The following is an 8407-nucleotide window of genomic DNA, read 5'->3' as shown; positions in this document are numbered from 1 at the left end:
TAACTTATAAACCTCAACATCCCAAGAGCTTAACACAATGGACGCTTATTTTTGGCTCATGTGAAGTCCAAAGGGGTGTTTCTGATGCATGCGGGACCTCCAAACGGTCATTCAGGGACCCAGGCTCCTTCCATCTGGGCTCTGCCTGAGCCAGGCTAGCAAGAGGCCCACATCCCACTCATTCCATTGGCTGGGACTCCAGTCACACCCAACCGCAAGGGAGGCTGAAGGACCTGGAGGAAGTGGGTGTGAGGGGTGCTGTGTCAGCTGCTTGTTTAGCGTTTATCAGCTTGGAGGAGGGGAGGAGAGGGGAGGGAGGGGACAGCTGGGGATGCTAAGAAAACAAAAGTTAATACCTCCTTTCTGATATTCAAATAGGATTCTGCGCGCCGAGAAAAGGCTTGAAATCTAGGTGTTGTTGAGAAAGAAAGGACTTAAAAAATTCCTTTAACCTCTTTTAACCTTACAAGGTCAGAAGCTTCCTTTCTTAACCCTCCAAGGCCAGACTGGACCTCGGTGTTTCTCCCTCTCTGTGGACAAGATTCCCCATCTTATCTATCAGTGGGTCTAGACAGGAGTCCAGAGTGGAAAGAGGGCGACAGGGCATGCAGGGAACACAGGTGAAGCCCACCCCCCATCCCTGGGCACTGTGGAAGGAAGGCAGAGGCAGTAGGCTGGGAGGGGGCCAAGCCGATGGGGAGCTGTGTGGAGAGGACCCCTGGGGGTAAAGGCTCAGCCCTCCCCCAGCCTTGGTAGGAGTCTGTTGGAGGAGAGCAGGAGTGGGTCCTACTCAGGACTGAAAGCTGCAATGGCCCCTTGGGGGGGATGACCTTAAAGGGGCGACACTCCACCTCAGTGGGGAAGGGCAGTGAGGACGGGGCGGGGGGTGGGGGGGCTGGGGGGGGTGGTGGCGGATGGGGGCCAGCAGAGAGAGGCAGAAGGCTCTACAGGGCCAGGCGGGGCCCCGCCCACTTCACAGCAGAACCTGGAAATCAGGGGTCCACCAAATTCCCTTGGTCCCCGCAGTGCACACGGTGACCAGCCTGTGGCCGGGAGGTCACACGAGCCCCGCCCTGCCCCCGGCCGCACCCTAGAGGGACAGGAGGACCAAGGCCCCAGAGGCTGTTATCTTAAAGAGACCAAATCAGACCCAAAGGGACGGTGCAAAGGATCCGACTGAACTCAATTTTATATCAGGTTTGATCAAAGTTTGTGCCTCCCCGTCACGCCCTCCACGCCCGCAGTCGGTGATGGCTCATGAGAAAGCCCAGATCAGCCACAGATAAATAACTGGACGCCGGTTCCTTTGCACCCCTGAGCGTGGTGGGAACAGTTCAGCCAACGGCTGGGACTCCAATGCTAGAGAGGGAAGGGGAGGGGGAGGGTGGGAGGTGACCCCAGGCGTGTCCCTGCAGCAGCGGCTGTCACCTGCCATTCCGGGGCGTCCACAAGGTGGTGGGAGAGCCCCACCTTCTCGGCCCGCGCCTGGGAGGGCCGGCGGGGGAGCCAGAGGGATGTCTAGTGTTTCTCTGGCACAAAGGGAAGGAGAGATGGTGCTTTTAAAGCATTTTCCGCCCTTGCAAGGATTCATGGTTCTACGGCTGAATTCTTTTTTTTTTTTTAACTTTGTAAACACACTTTTTCTGCAAAGCACACAGCTGCATGTTTTTTTTTTTAATTTTATGAATAACATTTTTTTTTTTTTTTTTTTTTTTTTTTTTTTAATGCTATTCTTGTCTGCTTACATTCTTTTTTTTATGTATGTATGTATGTATGTATGTATGTATGGCTGTGTTGGGTCTTCGTTTCTGTGCGAGGGCTTTCTCTAGTTGCGGCAAGTGGGGGCCACTCTTCATTGCGGTGCGCGGGCCTCTCACCATCACGGCCTCTCGTTGCCGAGCACAGGCTCCAGACGCGCAGGCTCAGCAATTGTGGCTCACGGGCCGAGTTGCTCCGCGGCATGTGGGATCTTCCCAGACCAGGGCTCGAACCCGCGTCCCCTGCATTGGCAGGCAGATTCTCAACCACTGCGCCACCAGGGAAGCCCTATGAATAACATTTTTAATAACAGATCTTGTGCCAGGCCTTGTGTTAAGGCTTTTACGTACTTTAAACCTCATTTAGTCATCCTACCTTTAGGAGGTGGGCAATACCCCTCCCATGTTTTTTGGATCCGGAAGCCTGAGGCTTGGTGAGCGTCACTTGGCACGCATGGTTGGAGCTGGACTTGAACCCAGGACTGAGTGACCCTGGGGCCCAAGCCTCCGGCAGCACGTGTGGGCTGCAGCGTTCGCAGTCAGGCGTGGGGTCATTCATAGGTTCACCCAGTGAGTGTTTATGGAGCGCCTGCTTTCCGCAGGTCAGGCTAGGAGAGGGAGGCGGGCAGCGTTGCCAGAACCAGCACGAGACCTCACAGCCTGGGCTCCACCCTCCTTTCTCAGCCTCTCTGCGGCCTCTGTCTCCTCCAGCCGCCCCTGCCCATCCATCAACATTTTGCCCGTAAGGCTGCCTTTTGGCTCCCAGTTCAGAAGGACTGGGCAGTAGCAGAGCTGCAGGAGTGTGTGTGTGTGTGTGTGTGCGCGCACGTGTGTGCTGGTGAAAGCGTGTGCTTCCACAAGTGTTGTAGGGAAAGGTGCCTTCCCTTCATTTATGCAGAGTTAACGGATTCCTGGTGTCCTTCAGTCAGCACTGCTTTTCACTCTTCAGGGAAGCTTCTGTGGATCTGATGTGCCCTACACACACTCACACACACACACACACACACACATGCACAGAGTCTGCATTGCAAATTCCAGGAGGGCAGGATAATCCAACTCCTTTTGCATCCTCCTGCAGAACTTGGCGGGCAGAGGGCCAAACACATGGTAGACACTCAAACATATTTATCTGATCTACACAGGATGGGATCAGTAGAAGTTGTGTGGTTACTCTTGCGTCTGCACAGGTATGTTATGGGTTAAAACGAAATGTTATGGACGGGCCTGGGAACTCAGACTATTTCCGAACATATGCCCTCCTTGTAGGGAGCCTATGGCACCAAACCCTGGACTCTGGGCCATCCAAAGACTGGGACAAAGGGGTTGTGGCTAGAATCTGAGCTGAGCCAGAGCAAGAACCCAGCGTCTGGATGTCAGGCTGTGCTAGAGGTGAAGGAGGTTGGACTCAGGTTCTAGAATCAAGGCGGTGGCACCCAGGATGGCTGTGGACTCCTCATCCGTGGGCTGGGATACAGCCTCACGGGGACACAGGGTCACCTGAGACAATGCAGGACGCCCAATTAAATTCAAATTTCAGTTAAACATCAAATAATTCTTATGTATCAGTACGTTCCAGGCAATATTTGGCATCCTGTATTTTGATGTGCTCCATCTGGCAGCCCTATTGAGACAGCTCCTGGACCCTGGAGAAAGAAGCCTCCCCGGGGGCGCCCGAGACCCTCTTTCTCGAAGCGGCCAGGTGATCAGGACCCCCAGGCTTGGGCTGCTGGCCAGTGTCTGCCAAGCTCCACTTTGATTTGCTGTCTCCTTGAGAGAGCGGTGAACACCTAACATTCATGAGAAGTGCAAGCCAACCTTTGGGCAGGTCTTGAGAGTGGAAACTCCTGGATTATGCTCACTGGGGTCTTGAAAGTTTCCGGTGGCTTTTGTGCTTTACCTATGTGTTCAATGTGTCACAATTCTGAATCTACTAAACGGGACTTTCTAACACTTAACATTATTTACACAACTAATACATTTAAGACCTATTAAGTTTTCAAATGATTTTAATCTTTTATCTTCATGCCCATGAATTATTAAACTTTGGTATTACGAAATATAACACAGAAAAGTGCAAAAACCAAAACGAACAGCTCAGTGATTTATTGCACACGTGGAACCACAGTCAGGTCTAGACAGAATATTTGCCAGCTCCCTAGAAATCCATCTCGCGCTGCCTCTATCCCCAAGCTCTTCTGCTCTCAAGCTCCACCAAGAGGTAATCACTTTTCTGACTTTTATGTTCATTGCTTTCAGGCTTTTAAAAAAATAGGTGTAACAGACATGCTAACTTTGCTCCCCCCTCTCCTGCCCAAGCTGGCAGGAGGTGATTCCAGGAAGCAGGAGTAAGGAGAATAAGATGGGGAAGGGAGAAAAGCTAATAACGAACACATGAATGACCAGGTCACCAGTGTGGGCAATTGGGGCTCAGTCGTATTGGGGCGCCCTGAGAAGCCAAATGGGACAAGCTTTATCATTGTCCTGCTGTAGGATGGGTCGCTGAGGCATTTATTTACCAACTTCCAGTCCCTTCTGGTGGAGGGATGCCACTGGGGGCCTTAGCTACCCTGCACTGTAGCTGCACCTTTTGGAGGAGGTGCAGACTCTCAAGGTGCTGGAGAAATCTCAGCAGCTTGAGGTGGGAAACTGTCAGCATGGTGGGAACCGTCTACTGCAGCTACAAGCGAACCCAGGTGAACCTAGGACATACACAGCTGTGCTACTCAAGAGTGACGGTGTGCAGCAAGATGAAGGGCTTGTACCAGGATTTAAATCAATGCACTGTTTCCTTCATCTGGAAAGTCTTACTACAAAAGGAAGGCAAAAGGCAGCTGAACTAAGTAGTGGGTTTAGTGACACTCTGGTGCAAACTCCTTCTTTCCTGCTGGGCAGGACACTGTTTACAGACAGGCAACCCCGAGTCCTTCTGTACAGCAACATGCAGCCTTAAATTCTAGGGTTTAGTTCAGTCTTTTCTTCTTTCTTTTCTTCTGTTTTTGGCTGAGATGCTTGGCTTGCGAGATCTTAGTTCTCAGAAGCGAGATCGAACCTGGGGCTCCAGCAATGAGAGCACCGAGTCCTAACCACTAAGCAGCCAGGGAATTCCCTAGTTCAGCCTTTTAAAAAAAACTTTGTGTAAATAAGATCAGAAGTATGTGTTCTTCTGTGTCTGGGTTTTTGTTGTTGTTGTTGATCATTTTGATTTTGAAAGTCGTCCACGTGGCTCTGGTTCATTTTCAGCGTTGTAATGTGTGGATATATCCTAAGGTATTAATCCATCCTTCTGTTGACAGACATGTGGGCTGTTTCTATTTTAGGGTTATTATAATAATGCTACTTGGACACGGTAATACATGTTTTTGGTATACATATGCACGCATTTCTTTTGGGTATATATTCAGAAATGGCACTTCAGGGTAAATATATGTTGACCTTTAGTAGATAATCTCAACAGTTTTCCAAAAGGTGTACAAATGTGCACTCCTAATGGCAGTGTGTATTGCTTACATACTTAGCACAATTTGGTATTGTTTGTCTTTTACTTTTAGCCGTCTGGTGTACAATGGTGGTTTTAATTTACATTTCCCTGTGACTAATGAGGCTGAACATCTCTTCATATGTCCATTAGTCATCTCAGTATCTCCTCTGTAAAGTACCTGATCAAACATTTTCCCCATATTTCTATTGGGTTATAAGCTGATTTATAAGAATTTGTTTTGTATTTATATTTAAACCTTTTGCAAATTCTTAATTTTAATGTGTTGGGTTGGCCAAAAAGTTCGTTTGGGTTTTTCCTGTAAGATGTTCAAATAATCAATTTCTTTCTTTCTTTTTTTTTTTCTTTTTTTTTTTTGGTGTCCTATGTAAGAAAACTTTCCTTACCTAAGGTTATGAACATATTCTCCTATGTTATCTTCTAGAAATTTTATTTTTTATTTTATTTTTTAATTAATTTTTATTGGAGTATAGTTGCTTTACCATGTTGTGTTAGTTTCTACTGTACAACAAAGTGAATCAGCTATACGTATACATATGTCCCCTCTTTTTGGATTTCCTTCCCATGTAGGTCACCACAGAGCACTGAGTAGAGTTCCCTGTGCTATACAGTAGTTTCTCATTAGTTATCTATTTTATACATAGTAGTGTGTATATGTCAATCCCAATCTCCCAGTTCATCCCACCCCCTTTCCCCCTTGTTATCCATATGTTTTTTGTTCTCTAAGTCTGTGTCTCTATTTCTGTTTTGCAAATAAGATCATCTATACCATTTTTCTAGATTCCACATATATGCATTAATATACAATATTTGTTTTTCTCTTTCTGACTTACTTCACTCTGTATGACATTCTCTAGGTCCATCCACATCTCTACAAATGTCCCAGTTTCGTTCCTTTTTATGGCTGAATAATATTCCATTGTATATATGTACCATTTCTTCTTTATCCATTCCTCTGTTGATGGACACTTAGGTTGCTTCCATGTCCTGGCTATTGTAAATAGGGCTGCAGTGAACATTGGGGAGTATGTGTCTTTTTAAATTATGGTATTCTCAGGGTATATGTCCAGTAGTGGGATTGCTGGGTCGTATGGTAGTTCTATTTTTAGTTTTTTAAGGAACCTCCATACTGTTCTCCATAGTGGCTGTATCAATTTACATTCCCACCTACAGTGCAAGAGGGTTCCCTTTTCTCCACACCCTCTCCAGCATTTATTGTTTGAAGATTTTTTGATGATGGCCATTCTGACCAGTGTGAGGTGATACCTCATTGTATTGTTTTGATTCACAATTCTCTAATAATTAGTGGTGTAGAGCATTTTTTCATGTGCCTCTTGCCCATCTGTATGTCTTCTTTGGAGAAATGTCTATTTAGGTCTTCTGCCCATTTTCTGATTGGGTTGTTTGCGCTGCATGAGCTGTTTGTATATTTTGGAGATTAATCCGTTGTCAGTTGATTCGTTTGCAAATATGTTCTCCCATTCTGAGGGTTGTCTTTTCGTCTTGTTTATGGTTTCCTTTGCTGTGCAAAAGCTTTTAAGTTTCATTAGGTACCATTTGTTTATTTTTGTTTTCATTACTCTAGGATGTGAGTCAAAAAAGATCTTGCTGTGGTTTATGTCAAAGAGTGTTCTGCCTACGTTTTCCTCTAAGAGTTTTATAGTGTCTGGCCTTACATTTAGGTCTTTAATCCATTTTGAGTTTATTTTTGTGTATGGTGTTAGAGTGTTCTAATTTCATTCTTTTACATGTAGCTCTCCAGTTTTCCCAGCACCACTTATTGAAGAGACTGTCTTTTCTCCATTGTATATTCTTGCCTCCTTTGTCAGGAGATTAGGTGACCATAGGTGTGTGGGTTTATCTCTGGGCTTTCTATCCTGTTCCATTGATCTATATTTCTGTTTTTGTGCCAGTACCATACTGTCTTGATTACTGTAGCTTTGTCATATAATCTGAACTCAGGGAGCCGGATTCCTCCAGCTCCGTTTTTCTTTCTCAAGATTGTTTTGGCTATTCAGGGCCTTTTGTGTTTCCATACAAATTGTGCAATTTTTTGTTCTAGTTCTGTGAAAAATGTCATTGGTAATTTGAGAGGGATTGCATTGAATCTGTAGGTTGTTTTGGGTAGTATAGTCATTTTCACAATATTGATTCTTCCAATCCAAGAACATGGTATATCTCTCCATCTGTTTGTGTCATCTTTGATTTCTTTCATCAGTATCTTATAGTTTTCTGCATACAGGTCTTTTGCCTCCATAGGTAGGTTTATTCTGAGGTATTTTATTCTTTGTTGCAATGGTAAATGGGATTGTTTCCTTAATTTCTCTTTCCAACCCTTTGTTGTTAGTGTATAGGAATGCAAGAGATTTCTGTGTATTAATTTCTATCCTGCAACTTTACTAAAGTCATTGATTAGCTCTAGTAGTTTTCTGGTGGTATCTTTAGGATTTTCTATGTATAGTATCATGTCATCTGCAAACAGTGACAGTTTTACTTCTTCTTTTCCAATTTGGATTCCTTTTATTCCCTTTTCTTCTCTGATTGCCGTGGCTAGGACTTCCAAAACTTAAGAAATCTTTCCTTACCTAAGGTTATGAATATATTCTCCTATGTTATCTTCTAGAAATTTTATTTTTGACCTTCTGTGTATAGGCCTACAGTTTATCAAGAATTGACTTCATTTTTAGTATAAGGTAAGTGCCAAGCTTAATTTTTTTCATATGAATATCTGCTTGACTGAACACCATTTATTGAAGAATGTCCTTTCCTTACTATTCTACAGTGCCATCTTTGGCACAAATAAAGTACCATATGTGGGGTCTGTTCCTGGACTGTATTCTGTTCAATTGGTCCATTAGCCTATATGTGCACATAGCTTTATGGTAAGTCTACATCTGGTAGAGTAAGTTCTCCAACTTTGTGCTTCCTTAAAATTTTTCTGACTGTTCATGGACATTTATTGTGCATGTTTAAGAATCAGTCTTTCAATATCCATAATATATATTTATTTTTAAAACTCTGGGATTTTTAAACTTTGGGATTTTAAAATGATAGACTGATCTGGAAGGATTGAAATAGTTGCAATATCCAATCTATGAATATTTTATATACCTATATATATATACACACATACATATACATATATATATCCATT

This window comes from Balaenoptera musculus, chromosome 1, assembly GCF_009873245.2.
Source record: "Balaenoptera musculus isolate JJ_BM4_2016_0621 chromosome 1, mBalMus1.pri.v3, whole genome shotgun sequence".
Classification (NCBI taxonomy): domain Eukaryota; kingdom Metazoa; phylum Chordata; class Mammalia; order Artiodactyla; family Balaenopteridae; genus Balaenoptera; species Balaenoptera musculus.
The sequence above is the reverse complement of the archived record's forward strand: the minus strand, read 5'-3'. Positions refer to the sequence as shown.